General features: G+C 38.5%; 1 protein-coding gene and 1 long non-coding RNA gene across 2 annotated transcripts in view; one reads left to right on the top strand and one right to left on the bottom strand.

Moving 5' to 3' along the window:
- TRHDE (thyrotropin releasing hormone degrading enzyme) overlaps window positions 1-16,819 on the bottom strand; it is a 431,921-nt gene that overhangs the window by 294,676 nt on the left and 120,426 nt on the right. The gene's annotated exons all lie outside the window — the stretch shown is intronic.
- LOC145503758 (uncharacterized) lies at window positions 11,168-14,807 on the top strand. Its single transcript, XR_014051728.1, has 3 exons — window positions 11,168-11,331; window positions 11,979-12,484; window positions 14,342-14,807. It is a non-coding gene; the product is annotated as an uncharacterized LOC145503758 (long non-coding RNA).

The following is a 16,819-nucleotide window of genomic DNA, read 5'->3' as shown; positions in this document are numbered from 1 at the left end:
AAAAAATAAAGTCTGACACTGTTTCCACTGTTTCCCCATCTATTTGCCATGAAGTGAGGGGACCAGATGCCATGATCTTAGTTTTCTGGACGTTGAGCTTTAAAGCCAACTTTTTCACTCTCCTCTTTCACTTTCATCAAGAGGCTTGTTAGTTCTTCTTCACTTTCTGCCATAAGGGTGGTGTCATCTGCACATCTGAGGTTATTGATGTTTCTCCCGGCAATCTTGATTCCAGCTTGTGTTTCTTCCAGCCCAGCATTTCTCATGATGTACTTTGCATATAAGTTAAATAAGCAGGGTGACAATATACAGCCTTGATGTACTCCTTTTCCTATTTGGAACCAGTCTGTTGTTCCATGTCCAGTTCGAACTGTTGCTTCCTGACCTGTATACAGGTTTCTCAAGAGACAGGTCAGATGGTCTGGTATTCCCATCTCTTTCAGAATTTTCCACAGTGTATTGTGATCCACACAGTCAAAGGCTCTGGCATAGTCAATAAAGCAGAAATAGATGTTTTTCTGGAATTCTCTTGCTTTTCTGATGATTCATCAGATGTTGGCAATTTGATCTCTGATTCCTCTGCCTTTTCTAAAACCAGCTTTAACATCTGGAAGTTCATGGTTCACGTATTGCTGAAGCCTGGCTTGGAGAATTTTGAGCATTACTTTACTAGCATGTGAGATGAGTGCAATTGTGCAGTAGTTTGAGCATTCTTTGGCATTGCCTTTCTTGGGGATTGGAATGAAAACTGACCTTTTCCAGTCCTGAGGCCACTGCTGAGTTTTCCAGATTTGCTGGCATATTGAGTGCAGCACTTTCACACCATCATCTTTCAGGATTTGAAATAGCTCAACTGGAATTCCATCACCTCCACTAGCTTTGTTCGTAGTGATGCTTTCTAAGGCCCACTTGACTTCACATTCCAGGATGTCTAGCTCTAGGTGTATGATCACACCATTGTGATTATCTGGGCCATGAAGATCTTTTTTGTACAGTTCTTCTGTGTATTCTTGCCACCTCTTCTTAATATCTTCTGCTTCTGTTAGGTCCATACCATTTCTGTCCTTTATTGAGCCCATCTTTGCATGAAATGTTCCCTTGTATCTCTAATTTTCTTGAAGAAATCTCTAGTAACTTTACTTCTATATAATTATGATTAACATATCTTTCCTTACTTTCCTTCTATATAGTTAGAATTCACATATGACCATAACACTCTCAAAATGAAAAGCAGCACTTAGCCTGAGATAATAGGTATCTCCTGGACTCCAGGGAAGTTCCCCTGGAGAAGGAAATGGCAACCCACTCCAGTATTCTGGCCTGGAAAATCCCATGGCATTCACAGAGGAGCCTGGCGGGCTACAGTCCATGGGCTCACAGAGAGTCAGACACAACTGAGTGACTAAACCACAATCAGGGCAGTTGCCTATTTATACTCCCTGTTTCTAGTCTCTCTTGCATTCACCACCACAGGGCTTTTATTCCCACTACTCCGTCAAAACAGCTCTCATCAACATCACTACTGGCCCCAGGATGCCAAATCCCATCATCAGCTCCCATGCTTAGCTTAGCAGCAGCATTTGACACAGTTGATCATCTCCCCTCTTTCAAAGGCTTTCTTCACTTGACTTCAATCTTACTTTCCTTCTATCTGATTGATCACTCCTTCTCAGTCTCTCAGCTGATTCATCCTCATCCTCTCCCTCATTCCTCTCACTTCTTAATATTTGAAGGTCTCAGGTTTCAAACCATAGACCTCATTTCTCTTCCTACACTTAGTACCTTGGAGATAGCAGCAAGTCTCATAGTTATAAATACTATATAGATGCTGAAGACCTATCCCATAATTCCAGACTTCCAACTGCCCACTGGACATCTCCATTTGGATACTGAACAAGCATCTCAAACTTAACATGTCTAAAATCCAAACTCCCAATTGTTCTCTCTTTTCTCTGTCTCTCTCTCATACACATAGATGCACGTGCGCACACACACACACACACACATACACAGCTGACCCTCCAGAAGTATTTTCATCCAGCTGCCCAAGTCCAATACCTCAAAACCATCCTTGTTTGCCCTCTTTCACACTCTAGGATGACTTAAGAGAGACAAAATTAGAAAAGTGAAGAGAGGCATACTGATAAGTAAAGAAAAACTTCAAATTAAAGAAGGACTTGAAAACCAAATTGTAGATGATTGATTCATGGCTTTAGGCATAGGCGGAGTCAAGGATTTCGAGCTACAGAATGGCATGATCAGAATTAAGTTTTCAGCTGCAGTCCCAGTGGCTGCAGAGAAGGAGGGAGGGAAGCACACAGCTGGCTGCGCACTGCAGGAGATCAAACCCTGAGCCTCTGGAGCTGGGGCGCTGACTCCAACACCCTAGATGACCAGAGAACTAACCCTTGGGAGGGTCAGATAGTGAGAACTCACACAAATGAAACCACTTGAATACAAGACCCGGCATAACCCAACCACCAGTAGCACCCTGTACAGGACGCCTCATCTAAACAACAAACAAAACAAAAACACAAACCTGATCATCAGCAAACAGGAGTACCACCTCACTCAGCCTTGCCCATCAGAGGAAAAACAAACAAACAAAACCTCAGCACAAATCTCACCCTACAAGAAGCTCACACAAACCACTGGATCAACCTTAGGAGAGCAGAAACCGAAAGGGAGAAAGAATTCAACCTTCTTCAAGGAAGAATTCAACTTTCCTTGAAGCCTGGGAAAAGGAGACCTCAAACACAACAACTTTAAACATAAAATAAAATAAAAAGTCAGAGAAATACTGCACAAATGAAGGAACAAGCTAGAAACACAGAAGTTCAAATAAATGAAGAGGAAACAGGAAAATTACCTGAAAAAGAATTCAGAAAAATGATAGTAAAGATGATCAAAAACCTTGAAAACAAAATGAAGAAAATGCAAGAATCAATTAACAAAGACCTAGAAGAATTAAAGAATAAGCATACAGAGACAAACAACACAATTACTGAAATTAAAAATACTCCAGAAGGAATCAATAGCAGAATATCTGAAGCAGAAGAACAAATCAGTGAGCTGGAAGATAAAATGGTGGAAATAACTTCTGAAGAGCAGAATAAAGTAAAAAGAATGAAAAGAGCTGAGGACAGTCTCAGGGACGTCTGGGACCATATCAGACACACCAACAATAGAATTATAGGGGTCCCAGAAGAAGAAGAGAAAAAGAAAGGGTATGAAAAAACTTTTGAAGAGATTATAGTTGCAAATTTCCCCAACATGGTAAAAGAAATAGCCAATCAAGTCCAAGATGCACAAAGAGTCCCATACAGGATAAACCCAAGGAGAAACAAACCAAGACACATACTAATCCAACTAAGAAAGACTAAATACAAAGAAAGAATAGTAAAAGCATCCAGGGAGAAGCAACAAGTAATATACAAGGGAAACCCCGTACAATTAACAGCTGATATTTCAGCAGAAACTCTGAAGGTCAGAAGGGAATGGCAGGATATATTTAAAGTACTGAAAGGGAAAAATCTACAACCAAGATTACTGTACCCAGCAAGGATCTCATTGAAAAGTGATGGAGAAATAAAAAGCTTTTCAGGCAAACAAAAGTTAAGAGAATTCAGTACCACCAAACCAGCTTTACAACAAAGGTTAAACGGACTTATATAGCCAAGAAATACAACAGAAGAAAAAAGATGTTCAAAATCAACCCCAAACAATTAACAAAATGGCAATAAGAACATATATATCAATAATCACTTTAAATATAAATGGATTAAATGCTCCAACCAAAAGACACAGACTGGCTGAACGGATACAAAAACAAGATCCATAAATATGTTGTCTACAAGAAACCCACTTCAGACCTAAAGACACATATAGACTGAAAATGAGAGGATGGAAAAATATATTCCACGCATATGGGAAGCAAAAGAAAGCTGAAGTAGCAATCCTCATATCAGACAAAAAAGACCTTAAAATAAAGAATATTACAAGAGATAAGGAAGGACACTACATAATTATTGAGGGATCACTCCAAGAGGAAGACATAACAATTGTAAATATCTATGCAGCCAACATAGGAGCACCTCAATACATAAGACAAACACTAACAGACATAAAAGGAGAAATTGACAGTAACACAATAATAGTAGGAGACTTTAACACCCCACTCACACCAAGGGACAGATCAACCAAACAGAAAATTAAAAAGGAAACACAAGTCTTAAATGATACGTTAGACGAGATGGATTTCATTGATATCTTCAGGATATTCCATCCAAATTCAGAACAATACATTTTCTAATCAAGTGCACATGGAACATTCAGCATAGACCACATCTTGGGTCACAAATCAAACCTCAGTAAATTTAAGAAAATTGAAATTGTATCAAGCATCTTCTGCAGCCACAATGCTATGAGACTAGATACCAATAACAAGGAAAAAAACTGTAAGAAACACAAACACATGGAGATTAAATAACATGTTTCTAAATAACCAACAGGTTACTGAAGAAATCAAAAGGGAAATCAAAAAATTTCTAGAAACAAATGACAATGAAAACATGACAACTAAAAACCTATGGGATACAGCAAAAGCAGTTCTAAGAGGGAAGTTTATAGCAATACAATCCTACCTCAGGAAACAAGAAAAACATCGAATACAATCTAACTTTACACCTAAAGCAACTGGAGAAAGAAGAAAAAAAAAACCCCAAAATTAGTAGAAGGAAAGAAATCATAAAGATCCAAGCAGAAATAAATGAAAAAGAAATGAAAGAAACAATAGTAAAGATTAATAAAAGTAAAAGCTGGCTCTTTGAGAAGATAAACGAAACTGACAAACCCTTAGCCAGACTCATCAAGAAAAAAAGAGAGAAGAATCAAATCAACAAAATTAGAAATGAAAAAGGAGAGGTTAAAAACAGACAATGCAGAAATACAAAGGATTATAAAAGATTATTATGAACAACTATATGGCAATAAAATAGATAACCTGGAAGAAATGGACAGATTCTTAGAAAAGTTCAATCTTCCAAGACTGAACCAGGAAGAAATAGAAATTGTGAACCCAATTATAAGCACTGAAATTGAAGCTGTGATCAAAAATCTCCCAAAAAGCAAAAGCTCAGGACCAGATGGTTTCACAGGAGAATGCTATCAAACATTTACAGAAAAGCTAATGCCTATCCTTCTAAAACTCTTTTAAAAAATTGCAGAGGAAGGAACACTTCCAAACTCATTCTATGAGGCTGCCATCACCCTGATATCAAAACTAGACAAAGGTAACACAAAAAAAGAAAACTACAGGCCAATATCACTGATGAACATAGATGCAAAAATCCTCAACAAAATTTTAGCACACAGAATTCAGCAACACATCAAAAAGCTCATACACCATGATCAAGTTGGGTTTACTCCAGGGATGCAAGGATTCTTCAATGTACGCAAATCAATCAATGTGATATGCCATATTAACAAATTGAAAGAAAAAAACCATATGATCATCTCAACAGATGCAGAAAAAGCCTTTGACAAAATTCAGCACTTATTCATGATTAAAACTCTTCAAAAAATGGGCATAGAAGAAACCTACCTCAACATAGCAAAGGCCATATATGATAAGCCTACAGCAAACATTATTCTCAATGGTGAAAAACTGAAAGCAATCCCCCTAAGATCAGGAACAAGACAAGGGTGTCCGCTTTTGCTACTGGCATTCAACATAATTCTGGAAGTCCTAGCTATAGCAATCAGAGAAGAAAAAGTAATAAAAGGAATCCAGATGGGAAAAGAAGTAAAGCTCTCACTGTTGCAGATGACATGATACTCTACACAGAAAACCCAAAAGATAGTTTCAGAAAATTACTAGAGCTAATCAGTGAATTTAACAAAGTTGCACGATACAAAATCACTTGCATTTCTATATACCAACAATGAAAAATCAGAAAGAGCAATTAAGGAATAAATCACATTCACCATTGCAACAAAAAGAATTAAATATCTAGAAATCAACTTACCTAAGGAGACAAAAGAACTGTACACAGAAAATTATAAGACACTAATGAAAGAAATCAAAGATGACATAAACAGATGGAGAGATATTCCGTGTTCCTGGGTAGGAAGAATCAATATTGTGAAAATGACTATACTATCAAATGCAATCTACAGATTTAGTGTAATCCTTATCAAATTACCAATGGCATTTTTCACAGAACTGGAACAAAAAATTTTACAGTTCATATGGAAACAGAAAAGACCCTGAATAGCCAAAGCAGTCTCGAGAAAGAAGAATGGAGCTGGAGGAATCAACCTTCCTGACTTCAGATTATACTACAAAGATACAGTCATCAAGACACTATGGTACTGGCAGAAAAACAGAAATATTGACCAATGGAACAAGATAGAAAGCCCAGAAATAAACCCATGCACCTATGGGTACCTTATTTTTGACAAAGGAGGCAAGAATATACAATGGGGCAAAGACAGCTTCTTCAGTAAATGGTGGGAAAACTGGACAGCTACATGTAAAGAATGAAATTAGAATACTTCCTAACACCATACACAAAGATAAACTCAAAATGGATTAAAGACCTAAATGTAAGACCAGAAACTGTAAAACTTTTAGAGGAAAACATAGGCAGAACACTTGATGACATAAATCAAAGCAAGATCCTCTATGACCCACCTCCTAGAGTAACGGAAATAAAAGCAAAAGTAAACAAGTGGGACCTGATTAAACTTAAAAGCTTTTACACAGCAAAGGAAACTATAAGCAAGGTGAAAAGACAATCCTCAGAATGGGAGAAAAAATTAGCAAATGAAACAATTGACAAAGGATTAATTTCCAAAATATACAAGCAGCTCATACAATTCAATACCAGAAAAACAAACAACCCAATCAAAAAGTGGGAAAAAGACCTAAACAGACATTTCTCCAAAGACACACAGATGGCTAACAAACACATGAAATGATGCTCAACGTCGCTCATTATTAGAGAAATGCAAATCAAAAGCACAATGAGATATCAACTCACACCAGTCAGAATGGCCCTCATCAAAAAGCCCACAAACAATAAATGCTGGAGAGGGTGTGGAGTAAAGGGAATGCTCTTGCACTGTTGGTGGGAATATAAATGGATACAGCCACTATGGAATATGGTATAGAGATTCCTTATAAAACTAGGAATAAAACCACAATATGACCCAGCAATCCCACTCCTAGGTATATACCCTGAGGAAACCAAAACTGAAAGAGACACTTGTATCCCATTGTTCATTGCAGCACTATTTACAATAGCTAGAACATGGAAGCAACCTAGATGTCCATCGACAGATGAATGGATAGAGAAGTCGTGGGATATATACACAACAGAGTATTACTCAGCCATAAAAAGGAACGCATTGAGTCAGTTCTAATGAGATGGATGAACCTAGAACCTATTACACAGAGCGAAGTGAGTCAGAAAGAGAAAGATAAATACCGTATTCTAACACATATATACGGAGTCTAGAAGAATGGTACTGAAGAACTTATTTACAGGGCAGCAATGGAGAAACAGACATAGAGAACAGACTTATGGACATGGGGAGAGGGGAGGAGAGGATGAGACGTATGGAAAGAGTAACATGGACACTTACATTGCCATATGTAAAATAGAGAGCCAACGGGAGTTTGCTGTATGGCTCAGGAAACTCAAACAGGGACTCTGTATCAACCTAGTGGGGTGGGATGGGGAGGCAGATGGGAGGGAGGTTCAAAAGGGGGATATATGTATACCTATGGATGATTCATGTTGAGGTATGACAGAAAACAGCAAAATTCTATAAAGCAATTATCCTTCAATAAAAAATAAATTAATAACAAAAGAAGAATTAAGTTTTCCTTGATGACACTAGCTACAGTGTATATGATAGATTGGGAGGGACTAAGAACAAACAAAGGAAATGAGTTAGACTACTGCAGTGAAAAAATGATGGTGGTTTGGACTGTAGAGTTGGCAGTAGGGATGGAGAGAAATGGTCTGATTCATTCAGTTGGTCCTAACAGGAATGGCCACCCACTCCAATATTCTTGCCTGGAGGATTCCATTGACAGAAGAGCCTGGAGGGCTACAGTCCATGGAGTCGCAAAGAGTCAGACATTACTGAGCAACTAACACTTTCACTTTTTCACTTTAAATATTTTATTGCACATGTCTTTTAGTTATCAAGTAAAACTAACTATAGTCACGCTCTTACTTGTGAACATTCACCTTATTTGTACCTGTCTCACTCAGTGCCCAGTTGTAACAAGTGAGATCAGTTGAAGGACAGGGGGAAAGTCCAAAATATTTCACAAACTGGATAATTCCTGTGTGGTTCATCAAGAGTTGGCTGTGCAATAATTCATTTTATACTGTGAAAAAAAAAAAACAGTTTTTTTTTTCTTTTAGAGAAAACTAGGTTCTACTTAATCATAACACACAAACTAAATCTTCATAAACATAATTATCATTCAAAAGCAATAAGGTATAATTTTATTACACCTGCTCATTTGCTTTTCTGACATTCCATGATAAGAGCCCAGCTCCGAACATGTAAATTGCTAACCAGGCTTTATCTCTCCCTCTGCATAGCTTCTTCCTAAAACCAATATAAACCAAACTGCCCATTAAGTCTGGTGGAAAGGACATTACACTAAGAACTAGCAAACAGGGATATGAGACTCAGCTTTCTCACTAACTACTGTCAGCTTGTGAAAGTCTGTTAACTTCTGTGGATCTCAGTTCAGAGTTCCTTCCAGGGATAAGAGTTTATCATTATCTATATATCGTATTAACCCTGAGTGACTGATATATCATAATTTGTCTAAATTATTCTCCTCCAGTCACTACTTCGGAGAAGGAAATGGCAACCCACTCCAGTATTCTTGCCTGGAGAATCCCAGGGACAGAGGAGCCTGGTGGGCTGCCATCTATGGGGTCGCACAGAGTCAGACACAACTGAAGCGACTTAGCAGCAGCAGCAGCAGCAGCAGTCACTACTTATTTTGAGAAGAAAATAATGAAAAGGTTTTGTTTTTAACTCTCATACAGTTTAACTCCTTGACATTTTTCACTTACCTTGAAAATATATACCAACTACTCAGCTGTCATTCTCCATTCTTCACTCTTGGGGGAAAAAAGAAGTTCTCTTTTTTTCCTTGAACTGTCCATGAACTTGGTATTGATTAGACAGATGTAACTATGGTAGCCACCCAATATGAAATAGAAGAAGCTTGCTTTGGAAAAAATGATCTTATGATCCCACCATTGTGGTAACACATAGTAGCAATGAGCTAAGGTTTAGGAGCTGTATAATTTTGATCCCACAGAAAACTTAAATGCCCAAAATGATTATTCCTAGGGGGCTTCTGTTTAATCCAGTGGCCTTTACTCTGTATTTTTATGGATGATTTATATTTAAAGTATGTTTATTTCATCTTTTTATAGGATTTTACATATAGTTGATCTTTGAATAATGGGTTTGAACCACACAGGTCCACTTATATTCAAATTTTCTTTAATAAATACAATGGAAAAATTTTTAGAGATTTGTAACAATTTGAAAAAATATGAACTACACAGTTACAAATATCAAAAAACTTATAAAAAATCAGTCATGTTATGAATCATAAATTATATGTAAATATACATATAATACACAAAATACATGTTAATTGACTGTTGTCTGTAATGCTTCCATGTCAATAGTATGATCTTAGTAGTTAAGTTTTGGGGAGTCAAAAGTTACACATAGATTCTTGACTGCACAAGGGGTTGACACCCCTCACCTAATTGTTCAAGGGTCAGCTATGTTCTTGAGAAACCTGTATGCAGGTCAGGAAGCAACAGTTAGAACTAGACATGGAACGACAGACTGGTTCCAAATAGGAAAAGGAGTACGTCAGGGCTGTATATTGTCACCCTGCTTATTTAACTTATATGCAGGGTACATCATGAGAAACGCTGGGCTGGAGGAAGCACAAGCTGGAATCAGGATTGCTGGGAGAAATATTAATAACCTCAGATATGCAGATGACACCACCCTTATGGCAGAAAGTGAAGAAGAACTAAAGAGCCTCTTGATGAAAGTGAAAGAGGAGAGTGAAAAAGTTGACTTAAAGGGCAACATTCAGAAAACTAAGATCATGGCATCCAGTCCCATCACTTCATGGCAAATAGATGGGGAAACAGTGGAAACAGTGGCTGACTTTATTTTTTTGGGCTCCAAAATCACTGCAGATGGTGATTGCAGCCATGAAATTGAAAGATGCTTACTCCTTGGAAGGAAAGTTATGACCAACCTAGACAGCATATTGAAAAGCAGAGACATTACTTTGTCAACAAAGGTCCGTCTAGTCAAGGCTATGGTTTTTCCAGTAGTCATGTATGGATGTGAGAGTTGGACTATAAAGAAAGCTGACTGCCAAAGAATTGATGCTTTTGAATTGTGGTGTTGGAGAAGACTCTTGAGAGTCCCTTGGACTGCAAGGAGATCCAACCAGTCCATCCTAAAGGAAATCAGTCCTTAATATTCATTGTAAGGACTGATGCTGAAGCTGAAACTCCAATACTTTGGCCACCTGATACAAAGAGCTGACTCATTGGAAAAGACCCTGATGCTGGGAAAGATTGCAGGCAGGAGGAGAAGGGGACAACACAGGATGAGACGGTTGGATGGTATCACCGACTCAATGGACATGGGTTTGGGTGGACTCCGGAAGTTGGCGTGCTGCAGTTCATAGGGTTGCAAAGAGTCGGACATGACTGAGTGACTGAACTGAATTGAACAACTGTGTTTTAATCACAGAAGGGGGAAAAATACTAAAGCAGATATCATCAGTCCCATCAGTCATTTTACTTTCTCACAGTAACAGGGATGGCAGTTAAGCTTCAACTTATTCTAACACCTGAGAGTGGCTTCTTAGAGGACATGTTAGGAGAAAGCCTGAGACCACACCTGCACTTGCCAGGAGAAGGTGCCATGATCGTGTGAAGCACCATCTGTGCTCGTAGGGGTTGGAGAGGCGGCACTGATGTCAGGTGTCTGCCATCATTATGACAGAATATTCTTTGGAGAGAAGTCATAATGGAAGGAAGCTTCAGACAAGCTCAAGTCCACTCTGTGTCTGAGAGCCGTGCAGCGGAGAATGAGAGTGTCAGAGATTATGTGATGTCTAGTCAGCCAGCGACTGCTTAATGAGCGCCCATCAGCGGAGATGCACTGAGCATCCACGGGTGAGCAAAAGGGACATGGTCTCCTCCTTCAAGAAGCTTGCAGTCCAGTGGAAAGATACAGCAAGTAAGTTTGATCACTGAGAACATCAATGTGGACCTAATTCACAATGGCTGTTGGCATCACAATAGTGATTCATCAGAACAGGGATGGAGCAAGCACCAAAGAAGTAAAGAGAAGCAAACAGCTATTTAAGTTCTTACATATCACATTCTACCTTTCACTGTATTAAAGATTTCAAATGAAAAGTAAAAACACTTATACAATTGTAATATAAAGCAAATAAGTAAATACATGCAGTTGTCAGACACATTACAAAAATTTTCCCTAAATAATTTTAGAGACTTTCTTCTAACAATTTAAGATACTTCATAGGTTTTCTTATTTGTCTTCACAAAACACCTGTAGAAACAGTATGGAGTTCATCAGTATTTATCTGATATTATAGATGAAGAATCTGAAAAGAAGGTTTTCTATAGTTCCTGAGTCATTTTAAAGGACAGTGAAACTAAATCTCTCTAGTGCCTTTCTTCTAAACTGTTTTAATTATTTGTTGTATTAAAAATGAATTATGGTAGTTGCTATATAATTATGTGAAACAGTGTGTTTCCCATACAGCAAAGGTAAAAAACAAAAACAAAAACCATTTACAACAGTAGCACACCTGTTAAACAAAGACTTGAACAGCATTTTCTCTTATTTGACATTTGCAGTTTGGTATGTTAAGTGGAATAAACCTTCTGGCTTGCCAGAGATATTCTCAGAAAATTTCACACTGCAAGAGTACATTAAGAACTCTGGAAGACAGAAATTATTTCATGGCGTTAAAATTTCACTCTAAGAACAATAACAAATTTACTTTTTCTTTGGCCTAACTGAAAAAATCAGTCCCTTTCTTCAATAACTACAAAACAATGACGTGATATCACTAAACTCTCCACCATTAAAGCTGAATTAATTCTCATATGTGAACATAACTTGATTTGGGAGTTCTTCATATAAATCAATAAAACAGAACAAGCCAAGCAGGAGGGAGCAGGTGCTTTTGGCACTGAGAAGACAAATACACCGATACAAAGTAGGAAGGATGTAAACAAGAAGCTAAAAGCCCAGGAGAATTAGTCTTATTTAAAATTTGGAAGATGCCCTTTTTTTTTTGTAAAGAAAAAGGAAAATAAATACACACAGAACTCTGGCAGAAAGAAGGAACAGAACCCAGGTGCATGAGCCAATAAACAGAAAGAGGAGGCTGCAAGGGGGCTGGCGCAGGAGCTGGCCGGGCTGGAACAGGTGGTGCAAGTCCAGGAGGCAGAGCCCGCGAAGGGGCTTGGCAGCTTGAGGGAAGAGCCTGGGGTGCTGCTTTCAGTAACAGAGCCACCTCTGAGCCTGAAGCAGAGGCACATGATTGAAAAAGACACCAGGAGATTATTTAGGCAACAGAACATAAGACATATTGAGATGGGGTGGCTAGTGAGCAGAAAAGCCTAATAATACAAGTGAAAAATTAGTTCTGCAGTTTTTATAGGGAGAACAGCCAGTAACAGCCAGTCTCTGTCACTGCAGTCAAAAAACTCATTCAGAGAAGGAGAATTTAGAATGGGGAATGGATGGGAAGTAAGATCCAAGTACTAAGAATGAGGGGGCTTCCCTGGTGGCTCAGTGGTAAAGAACCCACCTGCCACTGCAGGAGAATCAGGTTCAATCCCTGAATCGGGAAGATCCTCATGGAGGAAATGGCAACAGGAGGAAATTTCCAGTATTCTTGCCTGGAAATCCTATGAACAGAGTAGCCTGATGGGCTACAGTCCATGGGGTCACAAAAGAGTCAGACACGACCTAACACAGACTAAGCAACAGCAACACTAAGAGTGAGGCATGTAGTAATGATAAAAGCACGACCGCCCCAGAACCTTCCATCCTAGCAAACACGCACTCTTAGACACAAACGTTAGCGCTCCTCCACACATCTTACCTTGGGATCCTTGCCTTGGACCCGTGTGAGAGCTGTTCTGAGGACAGCCACTTATACATCTTTAATGAGATCTAAATTTCACTTCATATCAAACACTGTCATAAGGTGAACCCAGTGTACTGTTACTGGTAAAGTTGCTCTTCCCGCCTATCCCTGCTTGTAGTTTCTCCCTTCCCCTATCATAGAATTTTACTAAGGATTCATGAAAAAGCACTTCTGAGAATCCTGAGACAGATTGGCTACATATTATGGGGTTTCTTTCGGACCTGGTGGCCTTAATTCTATGGATTCATAGGTTCTCTGCATTTAAAGCATTTTTGATTCATCTTTCTATAAGACTGAATTTCTTTAAGCCTTGATCCATCGTTTCAATTTCTCTTTTTACTCCTTCCTGTGTCTAAGAGTCCCTTTCACCCAAGAGGAACTGACAATGTGTTGCTGACTCCCATAAAATGGCAATAAACTTTGAAGGTCCTTGTCTGCTCAAGTACTAAAATGCTATTATAATAGATTGATTGCATCTTCCAACTGCATTTTGCTTCAGGCATGGAAATTAGTACTGTGGCCACCTGAACAGTCTTGTTCATCTCTTCTTGTAAATCTCTTCCCATTTGCTTTCTAAGCATACTATTTACTAGCTCACTATGGAGACTACAAGTTCAACATACTGACTTCAAGGAAAGGGCAGGGCTTTGCCATATTCACACTGCCATTGCCACATTTTTCTAATATTTATGTGGTGGGCTGAATAATGGCTCCTCAAGGATATCATGCCCTAATCCTTAGAACCTATGAATGTTACCAAAAGGGACATTGTGTGTGATTAAATTCAGAATGTTGACACAAGGAGACTATCCTGGATAATTCTGGCAGGACCTAAATGTTATCACAACTATCCTACTAAGAGGGAGGCAGAAGGAGTTTTGACTACAGAAAACGAGATCGCTCAGTTGTGTCTGACTCTTTACGATCCCGTGGACTGTAGCCCACCAGGCTCCTCTGTCCATGGGATTCTCCAGGCAAGAATACTGGAGTGGGTTGTCATGTCCTTCTCCAAGGGATCTTCCCAACCCAGGGATCAACCTCGGGTCTCCTGTATTGCAGGCGGATTCTTTACCATCTGAGCCACCAGGAAAGCTCAAGACAACAGAAGCAGAGAGAAATCTGAAGATGCAAAGGAGAAAGCGGTCATAAATCACCAAATATAAGTCCTGCAGCTCTAGAAGCCAGAAAGGCAAGGACTAGCTCATTCTCTAGAGCCTCCAGAGGGAACCAGCTTTGCAACACTTGATCTTAACCCTATAAAACTCAGTTTAGGGACTTCCCTGGTGGTTTCGTGGCTAAGAGTCCACTTGACAATGCAGGGGACACAGGTTCCATTCCTGGTCCAGGAAGATTCCACATGCTGTGGGCAAGGAAGCCCATGTGCCACAGCACTGAGCCCACACTTACAGGAGAAGCCACCACAATGAGGAGCCCATGAGCCACAGCTAGAGCAGCCCCTGTTCTTTGCAACTAAGGAAACTCATGCACAGCAATGAAGACCCCGCACAGCCAATCAATAAACAAATCTAGAGGAAAAAAAAGAAAGAAGTAAAGAAGAATGGCTGCTAACTTAGCCCCTCCTTACCGTCTTGCTTTTAAGAAAATAAATAAAACTCAGTTTAGATTTCTAACCTCTGGAACAGTAAGAGAATAAACTTGTATCGTATTAAGTCCCTATGTTTCTGGCAATTTGTTACAGCAGTAATAGGAAATTAATATAACTTTTTTTTGATTTTCATTCCAGTTAACACACTGTTTTGTGTTGGATTTTCACCTTCATGTTAGAGCATATTTTATATTTCTCCGTGTGTCACTCTTTCTATTATAGATATAACTATTTACAGCTTTCAGTCTTCTAATGTTGGCACATCTGTTTTACTTACATACATTATTACCAAGTACACAACACATTATTGTATATAATTGGTACACATGCACAAAAGTGAAATGATCGAGTAAAAGTGAGAATCATCCACAGTAATTATTTTCCAAGTGTTGTCTCACTATGTTTTGTAGCAGAATCATCTGGAGTAATTGTTTAAAATTCAGGCTCCTAGGTTTAAGTGCTGCAGAAATTCTGAATCATCTCTCTCCATAGAGCCTTAATCTTCATTTTAACATGCTAACCAATTGAATTATATATATTTAACTAAAGCTTAGGAACGTCTGGCCTAGAGTTACCTAAGAACTTTTTGTTCATTCAGTCCCACAGCAGGCAAGCCTCAAGACTGGAAAGAAATATTTAACAAAAGCCCAATACATAGGAAAACATATAAATCCTTATTCCTTAAATCTCTTTCAACATCAGAATCTTCACTGAAGACACATTCAACATGACTCATTATTTTTAACTTGAAAAACTAATCTTTCTTTCCCCTGCACAATAAACGATAAACAATTGATGAGTCAGATTCAGTGTTTGAAGACCAGTAAAAGTTGTTTAATACTGTCACAGCCCATAGATAAAATAGTAGCATTTAATCCCTCTCTGTGACAGAGTAGTAAACTGAATTGCATTTTTTTAAGTGAGATAGAATAAATGTACAGAATTTCCTTATTAAGCTATCTGTTTTATGCCTGGTCAAATTTCTTCAACAAGACTGACAGCCAAGAACAACTATTTGTAAATACAGGAGCTCAGAGCTCAGCTGGATTCACTTTCAATTTGGTTTGGCCCATCTGTCCTATCATTCCCTGATTTCCAGCAGCCCGTTGACCTTACTGTTATCTATGCTACCTTCCCCTCCAACTCAGCACCATCCAGTGCAAACACAGCATCCCGCCTGCACCAATCTTCTTTGCTGGATCTTTCAGTGATGCAGGCAGTCTTCCACACCTGGGGGTCAGAACTCAGAATGCCTTTGTCCATTCACTCACTTAATAAATATTTATTGACAGACTACTCTGTGCCAGGTACTCTTCTAGAAAGGGAACCAAACAGATAGAAATCCCTACCATGGAAAGTTTATATTCTGACAGAAAAGAGGGATAAATAGAAACAACACAAATAAATGCTACAAACAATACAAATATACTGATACAATATAAAGAGTAAAAATGCAAAGATACAAATAATATATAGCATGTTAAATAGTAATGTGTTCAACATCAAAATAAATAAAAAAGAGTTAGAAAATGTCAAAGACCAGGGAAAGCCTCAATGAGAAGTTGGTGTTTGAATACAAATATAAAATAAGTAAGGATGAGAGCAAAGTGGATATAGGTTACAGGAAGACCTACTTATTAATGTCCTGAAAACTTTCATTCCTGTCCTCAAGTCTCTCCATTCAAACTTTAAAATAAATAAATAAATAAATTACAAAATATTCTAATCATATAGAAAAGTATAATACAGAAGTACATTTTTTTTACCCCTAACAGATTTTAAATAATGTTATATTTTTCTCCATTTGCTTCAGATATTTTTTAACCATGTAAAATGTTTAAATTCCTCTGAGGCAATACACCTCCTTCTTACCACTTCCCTCTCTCCCACTCTAGAATTAACCATGGCTATAAAGTACAGACTTCAGTAGA

Source organism: Giraffa tippelskirchi, chromosome 4, assembly GCF_054371585.1.
Source record: "Giraffa tippelskirchi isolate mGirTip1 chromosome 4, T2T-mGirTip1v1.2.pri, whole genome shotgun sequence".
NCBI lineage: Eukaryota > Metazoa > Chordata > Mammalia > Artiodactyla > Giraffidae > Giraffa > Giraffa tippelskirchi.
This window is presented reverse-complemented; position numbering and strand designations above follow the sequence as displayed.